Below are 19,906 nucleotides of genomic sequence, written 5' to 3' on the forward strand. Positions count from 1 at the left end.
GAGGCAGAAAGAGAGACAGAGGGGGACACTGAATGTGAAGCAGGCTCCGGGCTTTGAGCTATCAGCACAGAGCCCTGCATGGAGCCCCAACTCACAAACTGCAAGATCATGACCTGAGCTGAAGTCAGATGCTTAACCTACGGAGCCACCCAGCTGCCTCTCATCATATTAACTTCTTAAATCTCAGCATCACACTATTACTTTTGCATAAGTTTTAAAACAGGGCTGCAAATTCTTTGACACTCATTTCATTAAGATATGCAGATTTTTGTCCTTTTCCTTTCAACTTGGCTGAGTTTGTGAACACTTTGACGGATTAGGGCAGAAGTGATGCCATGTTACTTCCAAGGGCAGGTCATAAAAGGCCTTGCAGCTTCCTTCTTGTTTGCTGAGAACAGTCACACTTGGAGTTCTGAGCCCCCATGTAAGATGTCCAACTAATAAGAGTCTGCCGTCCTAGAAGGAAGTCAAACCCAGATAGAAAGGCCGTGTGTACTTGCTCTGGCCAACATCCAAGGTGTGCCCAGCCTTCAAGTAATCCCATGCCAGATGTTGGTGAAGAAGCCTCCAATGAGTTCAGTTTTCAATTCAGGAGTCACCCTTAGCTGTATTTACTCCCTGTGCTCCATCCAAATTCCTGACCCACAGAGTTTGTGAGCTTAACAAAATGGTTGCTCTGAATTTTGAGGTGGTTTGTAATTAAGCAACAGACACACAAAACACCTAGCTTCTAAGAATGGTCACTTAAGTGTTCTACTTCCACGTTTGCCGTTCTAGGGCATTCTCTGAATGGAAACCAGAGTCAAATTGTAAAATGACAAGTCTGATCACATTGCTCCCTTGTTTAACACATTTTATTGCATTGCCAATGCTCTTGGCAAAAGAGAGTCACGTTGTCTTTGTGGCTTACAGAGCTTTCTATGTTGTCTGCATTTGTCTAGCGTGAACTTTGGCATAAGCTCAGTTTACCCTGTTGCATTCTGTTATATGATACTTATTTTTTATTACATTTGCTCTAGTTATGATTTTGTATGTATTTGGGAGATTATGTGATTGATGATTTACCTACCTTAAACGCTGAATTCCTTGAATGAAGGGGATATGTCCAGTTTTGATGATCAGTCTATTATTGGTTCAGAAAAGAACGTTTCGAGGTGCTGGAGAGAGGGGGATGATACTAGAAAGGATGTAGAGTAAAATAAAAAAGGGGCTGGTCTATGTAAATGTCTGTTTGCACGACAATAGGATCACCTACTTTGAGATAAGAGGGCTTGTCTTTTCCTTTTGACAGCATTTCTGTGAGAATATTGGGATAGGACCAGACAAATTAATTAATGAGGAAGTATAACACGAGGGCCCATAAATAAAAGTGAGGGGAAACACAATTTGCCAAAAAATGTGCAGGCGAGGTTTTAAGATGGAATTCATAATTTTGGAGAAGGGAGATTTTGACAGCTGCTTCAAACTAACAAGACTCCAAAATAAGACTCATTTTGAGACTGTCATTTACATGCCTCTCACAATTACGACCATATAAAAAGAAGCATGTATAGCATAATAAAATACTTAAACTTGCCAAATAGAATGAGGCAGGCATGACAATCGAAACACTGCTTCCTGTGATTTTTTTTTTTCTGTATCAATGACTACCTTGGTTTTGAAGGTCAAACTGCGGAGTCTGTGGGACTGAGGATTTTTAATATTAAAAATTTCTTTTTTTTGTGTGCGTATAGTGCTCATTTTTATTAGGCATTAGGAGGTAATGAGTTTTGAACATGAGTCAGTTTGTTGTTAAGGGATATGTGTCAGTGCCTCTTAGAACTAACACAATATAGGAATTTTAAAATTTAGTGGAAATGACAACGGAGTTATAAGATAATTCAATATCACTAGCTCAAGAGATATGTGTAAATAAGGCATTTTGCTTCTAAATTGGATGTTTTTGGATGGGATCTATTTTGAAACAATTTTAAAATAAAGAAAATATGAAAATAGTATGAAGAATTCACGCCATTGAAGAACACAATGTGTTTTATTTTTAAATAAAGAGAATGTTCACGGTATGATAAAATGTCAGCCAGTGTCTCAAGAGATCAAAATTCCCACAGCATTAGCCCAGCTAGTGATATTTACCAGCACTCAGCCGTCTACAAGATTCTTGGCAAATACACAGAGGTAGGGCCTGTGGCAGTGATAACTTACACAATGTAGTCTCCTCATGACTGTTTTCTTCTTTCTTTTTTGCTATCTGTGAAGCTAATATCTTTTTTCAAAAAAATTATTTGAGTATAGTTGACACACAATGTTACATTAGTTTCAGGTGTACAACATAGTGAGTCAACTTCTCTATACATTATGTTCTGTTCAATGCAAGTGTAACTACTACCATATGTCACCATATAACACATTGCAATATCATTGACTATATTCCCTGTGCTGTGCCTTTTATTGCTGACTTATTTCATAACTGGAAGCCTGTATCTCCCACTCCCCTTCACACATTTTGCCCATAATTCCACCCCCTCCTCTCTGGCAACCATCAGTTTGTTCTCTGTATTTATAGGTCTGATTCTGCTTTTTTAATTTTTTTTTTTATTTCATGACTTCAATTATAGAAGTGTTTGATTCGGTTCTTAAATTGGCCTTATTTTTATGAAATAAGACAGGTCCTGATGAAACCATAGTAAATTGATCAGAAAGAATATGTGATGGGTGTGATGTCTGTTACACCTGTCACACTTTATTGCCATTGAGAATGCCTGATATCTTTGTTATTCTCTTGCCTATGATGATTTTCTGTCTACAGTTATATTACCACCTAACTTGTTTGATCGGTTTGTCATGTAAATAAGAGTATGAAACTAATGTGTCAGATGATTTCTTTCTTCTGTGGAGTGGGCTATGGTTCTGGGGATAGAAATTTAAAAGGTCAGTCAAAGTTAGGCAGTTATTAAAGAAGAAAGTAAATGGAAATTGTCTTTGGGCAGTATAGAAGAATAAAAGGAACTAAGAGAAGAATGCCCTAAATTTGAAAGGTGTGATGCTGGAATTCCTTACTTCAGAGAAGTAAATAAGTATAATTTGTGCTATCACCTCATCCGCAGCATGGTGACATTAATATCATTGCTGGTATTATTCTACTTCCTGTAATAGTAACAGCAGCAGCAGCAGCAGCAGCAGGAGTAATAATAGTAATAATAGTAATTGGAATAGGAACAGTACTACTAGTTTTATTCATATCCCTAGTAGTGTTCTCGTAGTGATGTTGGTGATGTGATGGCAGAGGTGGTAATTGGTATTACTATTTTAGGTTCCACTTTCCTAGCTGAGAACACATAACACACTTAGAAGACGTGACTGAAGGAAGTTTAATGAAGGATTATTTATAGAGTCATTGAAAGAAGAAATGGAACCAGCAAGGGATAATGAAGAGGCTAGTAACACTGGAAGCATCCTTGACCTGGAGCCAAGGAGGTAAGAGAACTGAGTAAGAGTTGTAACCATAGATGATGAGCCACCTAGAGGGGCCACAACTCAAGATAACTGTCATCAGCCACTTCATAGGGCAGCTCAGAAGTGGAGGCAATAAATTCCTCAATAGCTCTCTCCTTCTGTTCTCTAACATCCTGCAGTGCCTCCATGGGCAGCAACCAACAGAAAGCCAGAAAGTGGGTGCCCAGAGGAGGCATTCCACAAGAGCAACCTCCCAGAGCATGAAACAGAGCAGAGAAGGGTATATGATGAATCTGGAGGGGCAGATGGTGAATGGCCAGATTGATAAGAACAACAACAAAACAGCAATGGTTGTACTCACTTTGCGCTTATTATGTAGCCGACACTGTTCAACATTATCTGCTCCTTAATAAAATTTATTATTCCTGATTTACAAAAGGTAACAATTTAATTAAAATGAGTTGATCATACCCCCATTTCACGTACAGGGTAGATGTAGATTGCCTTGTATAAGGATTTAAGCAACAATATCAACCTCCATAAGCACTTACGCCAAACAATATAGAAGTTCTTTATTTTCAAATAATTTCTCTCCTTTGTGTGAATTAAGGATGATGCAAAAATGAGACAGAATTGATAGACCCTTTATTGGGATTTAAGGCTCCATAAATCAAAGGTGGGGGCAGAAATAGTACCAAATTGAATGGAAAAGAAAGTAAAAACTTCTTAGAGACAGCAAGGTGAGTCACAGTAAGTCTTCTTACTGACTCAAGGCTCTTTTCTATATGGAAAAAAAGAGCACATACTCAAAATTGTTTCTTAATTTGCCACCAAAGTACTTTAAAACCTTGGTAATCTAAAAATGAAACAGCACATCAGAAGACAAAGGCATGACCAGCAGTGTTACATCAACACACACAATTTGAGCAGAAAACTAGTAACATCAGTAGCACAGAGTGCTTATTTTTTCCAGAACTGTATGTATACATTAATGATATCTGTAGCCCTGGGAAAGGCATGGCCTTCTGCACTTTCTTTTGAACCCAAGGATTTATTTTTTTTCTACTTTCCTTATTCTATTTTCCTTTGGATTCAAGGTGCTAGGGAAATGAACGCTAGTGATCTGCGATGGTAACCTTAAGTGGGACTTGTCAAATTTGATTTGGTAGTTGAGAAGCCAAGAACAAAAGCAGTAAAATGTAGTAGAAAGAGCAGTGAACTAGAGGGCAGGTGACCTAGACACCAGACATAACCAGTAACTAGCTTTGGGATTTAACAGTAATCTTTTCCTCTCACCATGCTAGAAGAATTTTACCTCCAGGCGGTCCCTTCCCCTGAATGACTTGTATTCTAAAAGTTCATTTTGTCCGTGTGCTTTCAAGAGCACAAAACACATTTTCCCATAGCAACACTCTTCTCAAGGAAGCCCACGGTGTCTTATTTATGTGGTTTTCTTCTTGTAGCCACCTGATTGTATTTTGTGGTGTTTAGGAAGTGCCTTTTATTTTGTGTTATGCTTGGTGATGACAAGCAGGCATGGAGCTAGCTAGAATGCAATCAACTGAGCAATATACACCCATTGACGTGCATGCATGCACACACACGCAGAGAATGGGTTGTCTTTTACCAATTTTGGATAAAGGCAGACTCAGAATTGTCATCGATAAGTCAATGGCACACTTTTAGGGACATTAGGATGTGCTTTCAATCAGCATAACATACACCAATGTAACCTCCCTGTAGGTAAGGTAACATGAAAAAAAAAACAAGGATTATGCTTATTGAGGATAGCAAGAAAAGATTTTTTATGAAAACATAAAACATAAACATTTTAAAATTTTTTTTCCAAGAGCAAAATGCAGTGAAAAATATCTAAAGTATTTTTCTCACAGTCATGTCGATAACCAGGTGATTTAGTAGCTTTTTATAGACACTTAGGAAGTCAGAAAATATAGCCAGCTTAGTATGAGCCACAGATTCTTTCTACTTCCTTTCCCATGAGATTCCCCATCTGTGTACTAGCTTTGATCTGGAGTCACAAACAAAGACTATCTGTTTATTCAAGAGATCAAATGTTACTTTGGTACAGACCCTAGGGAAACTCAGAAGAGGGACATAAGCTTTGGGAGTACATTGATTTTCAAAGTGTTGATCTGAATAATCCATGACATATTTAGTTTCTTCGACTGTTAGAAGATATACACGAAGGTGATGAACTCTCAAGGCTTTGTTCTCTGAGTATAAATCCCTTCTTTCCCTTTGCGATATTCTTCTGTATATTCACACAGAAAATACTCTAAATGGAAAAGCCTGAGTTATACATCACTTGTATTCCAAAAGCCTATAGTCTGGTAAATGTTCCTAGAGTTTCTCTGATTTTCCTGTTTTAGATTTTTAAAAACTAGATACATACTCCTTAGATAGTTGCTCATTCTTATATGTTGTGCTTTGAGCTAATTTTCCTACTAAAATTTTTAATAGGACACACATATTTTTTAAAAAAAAGTATTTTTTACATAAGTTTCAGGTTTACAGAACAATTGAGCATAAAGTTCAGAGAGTTCCCATAATCCCTCTTTCCCCACATAGAAAGTTTCCTTTGCTATTGGCATTTTGTATTAGTGTGATACTTTTTTTTTTTTTGGCAACTGATGAACCAATATTGATACATTATTATGAACAAAAGTCTATAGTTTGTATGAGGATTTGCTCTTTGTATTGTACAGTTCTATGAATTTTGCCAAATGCATAGTGTCATGTATCCACCATTACATTATTATATAGAGTAGTTTCACTGCCCTAATACTTCTTTGTTCTCTTACTTATTCATGCATCCTTCCCTTGCCCCAAAACTTGACAACTGCTGGTCTTTTCACTGTATCTGTAGTTTTGCCTTTTTCTAAAAAGTCACATAGTTGGAATCACAGTGTATAGCCATTTCACACTGGCTTCTTTCATTTAACGATATTTATCTAAGGTGCCTCCATGTCTTTTCATATCTTGATAGCTCATTATATCTCTGAATAATATTCCATTGTATGGATGTACCATATATATGTTGTTTAATTAGTCACATCTTGGTAGCAATTATAAATTAACCTGCTATACACAATCTGCATGTAGGTGTTTGTGTAGACATAAGTTTACAACTCACTTGGGTAAATACCTTGGACCACTGTTGGTGAATTGTTTGATAAGACTATATGTTTGGCTCTCTAATAAATTGTCAAACTGTCTTCTAAAAGTGGCTATGCCATTTTGTACTCCCAACAAAATGAATGAGGATTTTTATTTCTCTATACCCTGGCCAACATTTGGTGTTCTCACTGTTTTGGATTTTATTTCACATTTATATATATTTTAATTTTTTAGTGTTTTTAGTTATTTTTGAGAGAGACAGACAGACAGACACACCATGAGTGGGGGAGGGGCAGAGAGGAAGACACAGAATCCGAAGCAGGCTCCAGGCTCCATGCTGTCAGCACAGAGCCTGATGTGGGGTTTAAACTCACTAACTGTGAGATCAAGACCTGAGCCCAAGTTGGACACTTAACTTACTAAGCCACCCAGGCGCCCCTATTTCAAATATATTTTGCAATTTTTTTCTTCTAATCTGTGATTTGTCCTTTCATTTCCTTAATAGTGTCATTTTGTCATTTGCAGGACAAGTTTTTATTTTAATACAGTCCCACTTAACAATTTTTTCTTTTATGAATCACCACCGTATATCTAAAAAAAAAAATCATCACCAAACTCAAGGCCACCTAGTTTTCCTTCTTTTGTAGAATTTGTATAGTTTTGCATTTACAGTAATGGGTCTACAACCCATTTTGAGTTAAATTTTGTAAAAAAAAAAAAAAAGTAAAGTCTGTGTCTAGATGATGATGATGATGGTGGTGGTGATGGTTGGCATGTGGATGTCTACCTGCTCCAGCACAATATGTTGAAAAGCCCATCCTTTCTTCATTGAATTGTCTCCTGTCCTTTACCAAAGATCAGTTGACTAAATGTGTGTAAGTCTTTTTCTCTGGGCTCTCTATTCTGTCCCATTAATTTATTTGTCCATTCTTTCACCAGTGCCACTTTGTCTTGCTTATTGTAGCTTTTTTTTTTTTTTCAACATTTATTTGTTTTTGGGACAGAGAGAGACAGAGCATGAACGGGCGAGGGGCAGAGAGAGAGGGAGAATAGGAAACAGGCTCCAGGCTCTGAGCCATCAGCCCAGAGCCCGACGCGGGGCTCGAACTCACAGACCGCGAGATCGTGACCTGGCTGAAGTCGGACGTTTAACCGACTGTGCCACCCAGGCGCCCCTTGCTTATTGTAGCTTTATAGTAAGTTTGGAGGTTGAGTAGTGACAGTCCTCAGATTTTTTTTTCATTTCTTTGATATGACTGGCTACTCTACATCTTTTGAATTTCCATATATCTTAGGAATCAGTTTGCCAATATGAACAAACATCTTGTTGAGATTTTGATTTGGATTGTGTTGAACATACACATCAACTTGGGAAGAACTGTCATCTCAAGTAATATTGAATCTTCCTATCCATGAACATGAAATATCTCTCTATTTAGATCTTTGGGTTTTTTTTTTTTTAAATCAGGGTTTGTAGTTTTCCTCATGTAAATCGTGTACATGTTTTGTTAGATTTATATCTAAGTAGTTATTTTGTTTTCTTTTGTTTACAAATGAAATGTACCTATTTTTAATTAGGCCTTTCATCTTTATAAGATATGCATTGATTCAGTCTTAACAGCCTGAGGATTAAGAAAGGCATGCCTGTTTGTTTACTAGGTCTAAATAATTTAGACTGGCTGTTTTCTTTTATGTCTTGAACCCACACTTTTATCAATCCTGCATCTGTTCAAATCTTTGTATTTACAATTTTTTTTGTGAAAAGTTAAATCTACTTAATGTACAGTGAAAAGGTCCACTTCAGTTTTGTCTTGTGACAGCGTAGGCTATTTAAAATAGGTTATTTAATAAATTAATGCATGATAGTGAAGTCTCGAACATTAAATACTTTAAAGGATTTTTATAAAATTTACTCCTAGTGTGGTCTTTGTCATTATTTGAGATAATAAAAAGGGATGCTGGGGCGCCTGGGTGGCTCAGTCAGTTAAGCGTCCCTCTTCGGCTCAGGTCATGATCTTGCAGTTTGTAAGTTCGAGCCCCGTGTCGGGCTCTGTGCTGACAGCTCGGAGCCTGGAGCCTGCTTCAGATTCTGTGTCTCCCTCTCTCTCTGCCCCTCCCCTGCTCATGCTCTGTCTCTCTCTGTCTCAAAAATAAATAAAACATTAAAAAAAAAATAAAAAGGGATGCTTATCCAAATGTCCACATTCTTGAAGTTAGGTATAAAATTAAATTATCATAGATATAGGGGGAAAAAAACCTTAAGAAATGATTGGTATTTAGAAGACTACCACTGAGATCTAGAAATGTGGAGTGATTTTTGTACCATAAAATAGAATAGAATAGATATCAGTTTTATTTACCTCTATACCATTCTCTTTCAACAATGCAGTGGTACTCTCAAACTTTTCATACTTTCTTGTCCCTATGCTTGGAGATGATGTAGCATCATTGTAGGCCACTGGAAAGTCTCTGTAAAATAATCGTTATACTTTCTACATGATTTCTGGGTACAATTTTTACCCCCAGTGACCTTGTCCCAGAGAGGCCACGATTTATATTTGCATATATAGTTTAAAAACAAAGGTATATTCATTTAATCAAGAAGAAGTAATAAGTAGACACTGTAATTATACACTTTTTATTTTAGTATCTTTGGAGATCACAAATGGTTGCTCTTCTTAACATGTATGAAAACAATTCATGAGGACACTGCCATATATTAAGCTTGGCTTGGAGGGCTGTCATTATTCTGTACAGATTGCTTAAACCAAATTAATTCATGGGGGCATTTGATGAGATAAAGGCATTCAGAATGTACTTAAACCAAAATATTGAGGTCTTAGACTGTTTCTCAGTGAATACAGAAGTACCTACTATTCTCATTCAAAAGAGGTCCTGATTTAGTTCTGGAGAATTGACACAGTAGAATATGCTGTGGATGCCTGTAATATTACTCCATTAGATCTGTTGTCAAAAAATTGTACTTTACATTATCTAGCTGCACACACATTGCATAAATTGCTAGGTTTTGAGATGACTTCTCTATTTGTCTTTGTGGTGTTTCGTTATACTGTGCTAATGTAATGCACTGCTTTGTCTGCCCAGCTCTGTGTTTAAAGGTTTATTTGATCAGATTCTGGAAGAAATGCCTTGTATAACATCACGTGTGTGTTTCCCAAGTAAACTGCTTGCATTTGTACCTGCGTATTTCTTATCCACTTCCTTTTTGTATGGCATTGGCATGCTTCAGAGAAAAGACAGTTTATAGTGTATTTGATTACACAGTTAGACATAATAGTTTAGCACAATATGCTGTAATCAGGACTACTCAGAAAAGCAATTTAGTTCTGATCTTGTCAAATTAAGTGTGTATTGAATATATAACTCACCCTCACCAAAAAGAGCTATTCTGAGGCAGTAGTGAGCAAAAGACAACTATTATTTGTTGTCATTATTTTCTTTTAAATAAATGATTCGTGGAATCAGTTGAAATGTCATGGGACTAATCTTTCAATAATCTACTTTTCTGCAAGAGTATAGATGGGGTGGTTGTGTGGATAATACTATCAAAGTAGAATGAAATAAGCTTGAAATGAAAAGGAGATGAAAGACAGATGATGTATAAAAAATATGTATTTGGTGTGAAGCCAGAAAATATATTTTAAAAAACAAAAGAAGGAAGAAAGGAAGAGTGGTCATTGAGAGGAAGACACCTTATCCTTTTCTTGTCAGTGCTGACATATAAATCACAGCCATTCCAACGTCTGGTCTCCCAATATGTGTACTCTCCACACTAGAGCTTACTTTGAGCTTCATGCTGACTGAATCACCAGTACCTACTCTACAAACTCCAACTCACGATGAAGTAATCTGGCTGGGATTACAGGTGGCTTTTGATATTTGTGCATTTCATTGCTCGTGTGGCTTTTAATTGGGTTCCTTTTTTTCTTCAATTTTTTGTTAAAACTTTTTAATAAAGATAAAAGATTTAAACATAAAGTTTATCTGGTAGCATATTTCTGACATAATATCAGAAGTTTCTTGGGGAAGAAGAAAATAACCATGGGCTCAGGAATTTTCATAATCAAACTAAATTAATTTTGGTGATTGTCAAATTACCAAGGTCTTGGGGAAGCAGGGATTTTTATATAATGCTAAAATATGTGTGAAATGGTGTAAAGTTTATTGAGAGTAATTTATCATTATTTACTCAAATCAAAAAATTTACCTACCTCTACCTTTTAATAAAACAGCCACATTAAATTTACTTATAAAATATACCCATAAACATTTGCTGAATACATGTGCAAGCATACTTATTACTAATATTGCTTAAATGCAAAACAGTAAAAATTTGATATAATAAGACCACCTATCTAGTGTAATTAGTTAAGTAAATTATGGTACATCCTTATTCTGCTACTTTCAGTAAAAATGAGGTAGGTCAGTAAGAGCTGTTAGGAAAAATATGTAAAATATATTATTCAGGGGCGCCTGGGTAGCACAGTCAGTTAAGCATCTGACCCTTGATTTCAGCTCAGATTATTTCTCATGGTTCAAAGGATTGAGCCCCACATTGGGCTCTGAGCTGATAGTGCAGTGTCTGCTTGGGATTTTCTCTCCCCCTCTTTCTCTGCCTTCCGTTGCTCATGCACTCATGTGCTTTCTCTCTCAAGAATAAATAAAAGCATATATATATATATATATATATATATATATATATATATATATATATAATTCAGTGAAAAAAGGCACAATTTAGTATGAAGCATTTGGTCACTTTTATGTAATTATGTGGCACCTCTTCAAGGATGTCATGATACTATTCAAATCTGAGTTTTCATCATATGTTTCAACTTTCTCTTATATCCAGTCAAAAATTATAATATAGTATGCTAAGTTTAATCCATTTTATCCATAAATATGTAAAAGATAGATAGATAGGCAGATAGACTGACAAACATACAATGAAAGATAACATAACTGAAGAGGAAAAACCTTGAGCTATGCATAATTTACAAATTGTTTCATTAGATTGTAGAGACATAGTTGTAGGAATTGGAAAGTGTAATTAGTCTTTATGTCAAACACTCATATATGGTATCTGTCTTATTGCAACTCAGCACATATAATTTCTGTTAATCAGTGGTGGAAACTTCTACGAAACTTTTTTTTTCTTATTCACCCAAAGAGTTTTTCTTATTATTACAAATCAAAGTTGTCAGTAATTTTTTGTAACAAAATAAATGTTATTTTGAAAACAGTAGACTAAAAGTATAGGATAACCCACGTGGGCCCAACAGATATATCATACATCTAGAGAATAGCATAACAGTATTTAGCATTTTTATCTCAAATTATATTTATAATATAAAAGGTTTATGTTCTCTCCTAGACAGGATGATTCTTTAGGGCAGATACATGCAGTTGTTTTGTTTGCAATTATATCAACTTGAATACTATTGACTCTCAATAAATATTTGGAGAAAGAATATTTTGATGATTAAAACTAATGGCCTTTGTTAGGATGCCTGGGTGGCTGTTATTTAAGTGTCTGACTCTTGATTTCGGCCCAGGTCATGATCTCATGTTTGTGAGTTTGAGCCCTGTGTCGGGCTCCACACTGACAGGATGGAGCCTGCTTGGGATTCTCTGTCTTTTTTTTGCCCTTTCCCTGCTCATGCTCGCTCGCTCACTCTCTCTCTCTCTCCCTCAAAATAAATAAATAAAACTTAAAAAATTTTTAAAAAATAATGCCCTTTGCAATTGAAGGACAAATATCTCTGAGTGATCAACTATTAGTTCATATTTTAGAATCTCTTCCCTAATGTAAAAACACAACAAACTTATTTATTCAACTGTTTAAAATAAATTGTGTTGCTTATGTTGTTGAAACATAATTTATTCTATTTATTGCTCCACTTTATCACAGGGGACTCCTTCAAAATTGACTCGTTGGAGCTACCTCAACCCTATTGAATGTAAATACCTTTCATTTTTATCATTTTTTGAAAAGCATCTGTTGCTGTGTGTAACGGTATGCAAGTCATTGCATAGCCTAGGGAAACCTCCATATGATTCCTGTCCTTAGTTCTATACAGACACCTGCACATCTATTTTTATGAAAGTAAATGGCATTCTGCTTTCTTTGGCAAATATGTGTATTCACTGTTTACACGGAGACTTCCATGGATCCTACCATGAGTTTCTTCAGCTCCCACCTAGGAGGGAGAGGACTGAATCACTGGCAAGCAATAACGTTCTATCAATTGCGCTTTACTTTCTCACCATCAGCCTTTCCGCAGTAAGCTATTTTTTTGAGAGCAAGTTGGACTATTTTTGAAGCTGCATAAACTATTTTAGGGGACAAGGGGACCATTTGGTGCACTGAAGTAGTAATTTGCTAGTGGCCTAAAAGAATTAATGAAGCTTTCAAAGGCATATGACAGACTTGAAAGGATTATGCACCAAAAAAATTGTTTTAACATAAATGAAAACATCAACTACAAAAGACATATGGTCTGTTCAGAAGATGCAAATTAGAAAAAAAAAATCAATGGATAAAAAAGACTTGGGAAGAAATGAAAACCCAGGAAACAAATTTATAAAGACAAGCAAAATTTTAACATAATTTATATAACATGATATGATATAGTATGATATAACATATAATACCATAAATATTAAATCCACAGTCAAAAGTCTTTGACATATGTGATGAAATGTGTGACATAAATCATTTAAACCTGTTATAAAGTTTCAATGATTTTTACATTACAAATTTCAGAAATCATCATGGAAGACTGTCATTTTTAATACCATATAGACATATAGCTATGTGATATAAAGTATGGCATGTAAAATTATGTATGCAAGATATTTTTCCTAAATAAATAGATTCATTTTGTCAATAGACAAGTTAATATTATTTGAAAGATGTCAAAATGCATGAAAAGAAAGATTCTCTATAGAGATATTATTTCTAGTATATTAAGAAGATTATTCCTGCTTAAGTATTTTTTAATTAATTAATTTAAGTTAAGGTTAGTTAGCATACAGTGTGGTATTGGTTTCAAGAGTAGACCCCATGATTCATCACTTCCATAGAACACCCAGTGCTCATCCCAACAAGTGCCCTCCTTAATGCCTATCACCCACTTAGCCCATTTTGCTACCCACCTCTCCTCCCGCAACCCTTAGTTTGTTCTCTGTGTTTAAAAGTCTCTTACGGTTTGCCTCTCTCTGTTTTTATATTATTTTTCCTTCCCTTTCCCTATGTTCATCTGGTGAAATCATATGAGTGAAATCATATTATGTTTATCTTTCTCTGAATCATTTATTTCACTTAGCATGATATACTCTAGTTCCATCCATGTTGTTGCAAATGGCAAGATTTCATTCTTTTTAATTGCTGAGTAATATTCATACACACACCCCCCCCCCCACATCTTCTTTATCCATTTATAAGTCAATGGATATTTGGGTTCTTTCCATACTTTGGCTATTGTTGATAGCACTGGTATAAACATTGGGGTGCATGTGGCCCTTTGAATCAGCATTTTTGTATTCTTGGGATAAATAGCTAGTAGTGCAATTGCTGGGTCATAAGCTCGTTCTATTTTTGATTTTTGAGGAATCTCCATACTGTTTTCCACAGTTGTACCAGTTTGCCTTCCCACCGACAGTGCAAAAGTGATCCCCTTTCTCTGCATCCTCACTAAATCTGACCAGCCATCCTGACAGGTGTGAGGTGGTACCTCATTGTGGTTTTGATTTGTCTTTCTCTGATGATGAGTGATGGTGAGCATCTTTTCATGTGTCTGTTAGCAATCTGAATGTCTTTTTTGGAAAAGTGTCTATTCATGTGTTCTGCCCATTTCTTTACTGGATTGTTTGTTTTTTGGGTGTTGAGTTTTAGGTGTTGGGTGTTGGGTTAGATTTTGGGTACTAACCCTTTATCAGATGTGTCATTTGCAAATATCTTCTCCCATTCTGTAGGTTGCCTAGGTTGATTGTTTCCTTCACTATGCAGAAGGTTTTTATCTTGATGAGGTCCAAATAGTTCTTTTTATTTTTTGCTTTTTATTTTATTTTGCTTTTATTTTCCTTGCCGCTGGAGACATGTCTAGTAAGAAGTTGCTGCAGCCGAGGTCAAAGAGGTTGATGCTTGTTTTCTCCTCTAGGATTTTGATGGTTTCCTATCTCACATTTAGGTCTTTCATCCATTTTGAATTTATTTTTGTGTATGGTGTAAGAAAGTGGTCCAGGTTCATTCTTCTGCATGTCGCTGTTCAGTTTTCCTAGGACGATTTGCTGAAGAGATTGTCTTTTTTCCATTTGATACTTTTTCCTGCTTTGTTGAAGATTAGTTGGCTATACACTTGTGGGTCCATTAATAGGTTCTCTGTTCTTTTCCATGGAAAGCCTACTTAAGTTTTAAGAGAGAGGAAGAATTTTTCTATCTATGGTGTTTTCTCACAATATAGATCTGCTTCTCACTTTTCTCTTAGATCTGTGCCTGCAAGTGTGATGTGCATGGATAATATCCACAGCCTTCTTTACTTTTTTGGTCAACCAAAGAACCAGCAGGAGACCTGAGGAAAGGAGGAAGGTAAGTTCAAGGTATTTAATTTAACTTTCCTCTGTGCTAAATTGATCTTTTGAAATATCTTTAGTTTTCTCTTGCTGCTGTAACAAATCACCACAAATTTTAGTTGCTTAAAACATACAAATTTGGGGGCACCTGGGTGGCACAGTCGGTTAAGCGTCCGACTTCAGCCAGGTCACAATCTCGCGGGCCGTGAGTTTGAGCCCCGCGTCAGGCTCTGTCTGGGCTGATGGCTCAGAGCCTGGAGCCTGTTTCCGATTCTGTGTCTCCCTCTCTCTCTGCCCCTCCCCCATTCATGCTCTGTCTCTCTCTGTCCCAAAAATAAATAAACGTTGAAGGAAAAAAAAATTAAAAAAAAAAAACAACACAAATTTGTTATCTTACCGTTCTTAGGTCAGAAATCCAATAAAGGTATCATTGGGTACAATAAAAATGTTGGCATGACTGAGTTCCTTTCCAGAGTCTCTAAGAGGAGAATCACTTTTTTTTTTTTTGGTCCACTTTCTAGAGTTTTGTCCACACTCTGTCACCTATGCCCTCCCTTCCTCCATTTTCAAAGTCAGTGTTGTTACATATTTCTGACCCTTCCTCTGTAGTCATGTCTCTCTGACCATCACTAGGTAAGTCTGTCCATTTTGAATGACTCATGTGACTAGTTTGGGCCCTTCTGGCTAATCCAGGATAATCTTCCATCTCAAAGTTCTTAATCTTAATTATATCTACAAGTCCATTTTGCTACATAAGGTAACATATTCACAGGTTCCAGGGACTTGGATGTAGACATTTTGTAAAGGGCCCATTATTCTGCCCACTACAGCACAATATCCCATATGCATTTATGATAAGATGATGTAGAAACACCCTTATCAGGAGTGTGGGGTCTCCTTAAATTTGGACAGGCCTCTAACTATGATGGTTAACTTTATGTGTTAACTTGATGGACTAAGGGATGCCAAAAAAAAAGCTGGTAAGCATTATTTCTGGGTGTAGCTGTGAGTGTGTCTCTGGGAAGAGATTAACATTTGAATCAGTGGGGTATAGAAAATCACTCTCACCAATGCAGGTTGGCATCACCCTATCTACTGAGAACCTGATAGAACAAAAATGTAGAGGCAGGGTGAATATGCTCTATCAGCTGGAACATCCATCTTATCCTGCCTTCAGACAGTAGTGGTCCTGATTCTCCCGGCTTTGGGCTCAAATTGAATTGCACCATTGGCTTTCCTGGTTCTCCAGCTTTCTGACAGCAGATCTTGGAACTTCTGGACCTCCACAGTTGGGTGAGCCAATTCTTATATTAAAATCTCCTCATGCATATGTATTTTATTCTCTTTCTCCTGAGCAATCCTAATACAGAAGTAATGCTATGCAACTTCTAAGAGCAGATAATAAAGGTCAATACAGCCTTCACAATTTTTGTTTGTTTGTTTTGGACAGCAGTCCTGAGATCTCCATTTGTAGTTAACATCAACCAACAGTTGTGTAAGTGACAGGCTTTAAGATGACATTAACCCCAGTCACCATCTAACTGCAACTGTATGAGAAACATCCAGGGAGAGTTGTTTAACGATGCCTATTCAACCCCTACAACTGTGAAGGACAATTTTATTGATTATTGTTATTTTAGATATTAAGTTTTATATTTATAATTTGGCAGTAGATAACCAACACTTTCACAGGTTTTATTCTTTCTGGGTTTTCTACCCTTCATTTTTACTCCAAACCCTGCCCTCTGGTTCTTCAGGCCAGTAAAACTGCAGGTTTCTGTAAAACTCTCTCTGCCCTCTATGTTGCTGACTACAGCCTGCTTTCAGGCCAAGTGCTGTGATCCATGAAGTGTCGTTCCTTTCTTTCAAGTGTGAAACCATCTCAATATTCTGCCCACTTTTGTTAATTTTCTAGTAGCTTCAGGTAGTTCTTTGATTTTGGTTTTATCCATAATTTATAGCTTTGCCAATATCCATTAGAAGCATCTACGTTGTTGCCAGAAAGAGAACCACTAATGTCAATAGATTTTTAAATGTACTGATTGGTCAAATTCATATTTTATGTTATTTCAAATATACAGAACAGTATGTATGCTAATGTACCTTACGCATATACAACCTTCATTTAAATTTATCAAGTCTTTTGGAAACCAATTTGGCAATAAATTTCATATTAAAAAATAAAATAAAATAAATTTATCAAGTCTTAATATGTTTATTATTTCCAAGTTATGATGATATATTTGCTTCAGACGGTTCTTTTTTACTCTTAAGAAATAATTCATTGAAGAGACATTTGAATCTATCCTTCTTTGACCAGACTTACATTTCTAGCATAAATCCTGTATGGTACATTTAGAAATACATAGTGTTAGATTAAAGCTGTTACTATTCTATTGGGAATTATTCATTAATATTTATAAATGGGAAAAGCTTTTAATTTTACCTGTGTGTATGCATAATTAATTGGGTTGTTACCAAACAGATGGTAGATTTAGAAATAAATTAAATGATTTTCAATTTTTCTGTAAATTATCTCTACAAAGATTGAAATAAATATTAGTTAATTTTTCCTGAGAGATTTAATAACACATGACAGAATATACATTGGCTAGGTGCTACTGTAGTTAGTACATTTAATTTCCATTTCATTGTTTTTGTCCATTTTTGGCTACTACTCTGTTTAAAATGTAGATGTCTTGTCCGCACATTATTTTATAACTGTTTTGTTTAGATATTAAGCATTTGTTGAGTCTGTTTTTTCTTTTCTTAATTTATTTTTTCTCATCGGTCACATATTAACTCTATACTAGTCTTTTAAAATTTGTTGAGATTTGTTTCATTACCAATCATATGTTCTAGCTTGTTGAATGTTCCATGTACCCTTGAAAAGAATGCGGATTCTCTTCATGTTAGTTGTATGGTGGAATTTTCTATAAATATTAATACATTAAGCTGTTTGATATTGTTATTCAAATCTTTTATATTTAGATTGATTTTGTGAGTAAGTTTCATATCAATAGGATGCTAAGAGATATGTGTTGGCATCTCCAAATATACTTGTAAATTTGTCTATTTGTCCTTTTACTTCTCTGAGTTTTTGCTTTTATGTATGTAGAAGTTCAGTTATTAGGGATGTATATATTTGGAATTGTTATAGTTCCTTATTGAATTGGCCCTTTAATCATTGTGAAATATTCCACTTTATGCCTGTGTTGGTTTGAAACCCTCTCAGGAGCTTCCCTGGTGTAATCTGAAACTGGCTTCCGTATGCAAAGGGCAGGGAGAGAACAAAGAAAGAGGAAGGCCACTCCAGGTTGGTAGCTGGCAGTTTGCATAAGCAAAGGGAACCTACATGTGAGGGTTGTCTTGGGCAGCAGCTTGATGAATGTACCCCTGCACCTGCCTGCCAAATCTGAAAAGTTTCTGAAGGGGCCTTATCTGGGTTAAGTCCCCTAAACCGTGCAGGTGTTCTCAACACCACATCACTATCTCAAGGTTATGTCCTTACAGCAGTACCCAGGAACAGGAAAGGCAAATGGAACCCACATTCCGAGGACAGGGGAGTTGGTGAGGAGGCTCCAGTCACCTGGGTCCAGCTCAACTGTCAGTCACATTTTTTTCAGTGACCACCCCCACAGTTTGTTAATATTTTTTCTCGTGAAGTCTACTTTGAATGGTACTGGGCAGCCACTTTAAATTTCCTGTAATTAGGGTTTGTGTGTTACTTTTTCCATTATTCATTTAATCTATTTTATTTATTATATTAAATATTATTTTCTTACAGAAAAGGTATAATGAATTCTTACTTTCATACAGTAAGACAACGCGTACTTTTTAATGAGAATTTTTAGGCCATTTTTATTTAGTGAGATTATCAATATGGTTAGCCTGAATGCCACCATTCTAACCATTTATTTTCCATTTGCTCTATCCTTTTTTTATTTCTCCTTTTTCTGCCTTACTTTAAATTAAATGTTTTGAATTCACTGGGCTTTTTTTAATTAATAGAGTGTTTTGAATATTTTATTTTCACTAGAGGCTTGTTAGCTATAGTGTATTGATTATCATAGTTGTATTTCTTTAGTGGTTAGTCTAATCTTTAAACTATGCATCTTTAACTTATCATAGTAGTCCTTCAAATAATATTATACCACTTTATGTTGAATGTAAAGTATTTATATCAATATATTTCCTCCTCCTTTCCTTGTGCTCTTTAAGAGAGATTAGTTTTAGTTCTGCATATGATACATCTTCTATAACACACTGCTATTTTAAAATTTATTAAAAGAAAACAATTATATTTATTTCTTCTTTTTTTGTAACGTTTATCTGTATCATCCATCCCTATACCACATCTCCTCGGGAAGCTACCAGTTTGTTCTCTGTATTTAAGAGTCTGTTTTTTATTTATCCTTTTTGTTCATTTTTTTTGTTTGTTTCTTAAATTCCACATATGAACGAAATCATATGGTATTTGCCTTTTTGTATCTAACCTATTTCATTTAGCATTACACCCTCTAGGTCCATCTTTGTTGTTGCAAATAGCAATGTCTCATTCTTTTTATGACTATTATTCCACCATATGTATGTATGTATGTGTGTGTGTATGTGAAAATAAGAAAATGTGATATAGTGTGTGTGTGTGTATTCTTTATCCATTTTATTTATCCATTTATCTATCAATGGACACTCAGGTTGCTCCATATCTTGGCTATTG

General features: G+C 35.7%; 1 long non-coding RNA gene across 1 annotated transcript; it reads left to right on the forward strand.

Annotated features, from left to right (window-relative positions):
- Positions 1-3,250: 3,250 nt before the first annotated feature.
- On the forward strand, positions 3,251-17,226 carry LOC123385339. Its single transcript, XR_006597670.1, has 3 exons — positions 3,251-3,474; positions 15,102-15,202; positions 16,364-17,226. It is a non-coding gene; the product is annotated as an uncharacterized LOC123385339 (long non-coding RNA).
- The last annotated feature ends 2,680 nt before the right edge of the window (positions 17,227-19,906 follow it).

This window comes from Felis catus, chromosome A1, assembly GCF_018350175.1.
Source record: "Felis catus isolate Fca126 chromosome A1, F.catus_Fca126_mat1.0, whole genome shotgun sequence".
Lineage (NCBI taxonomy): Eukaryota > Metazoa > Chordata > Mammalia > Carnivora > Felidae > Felis > Felis catus.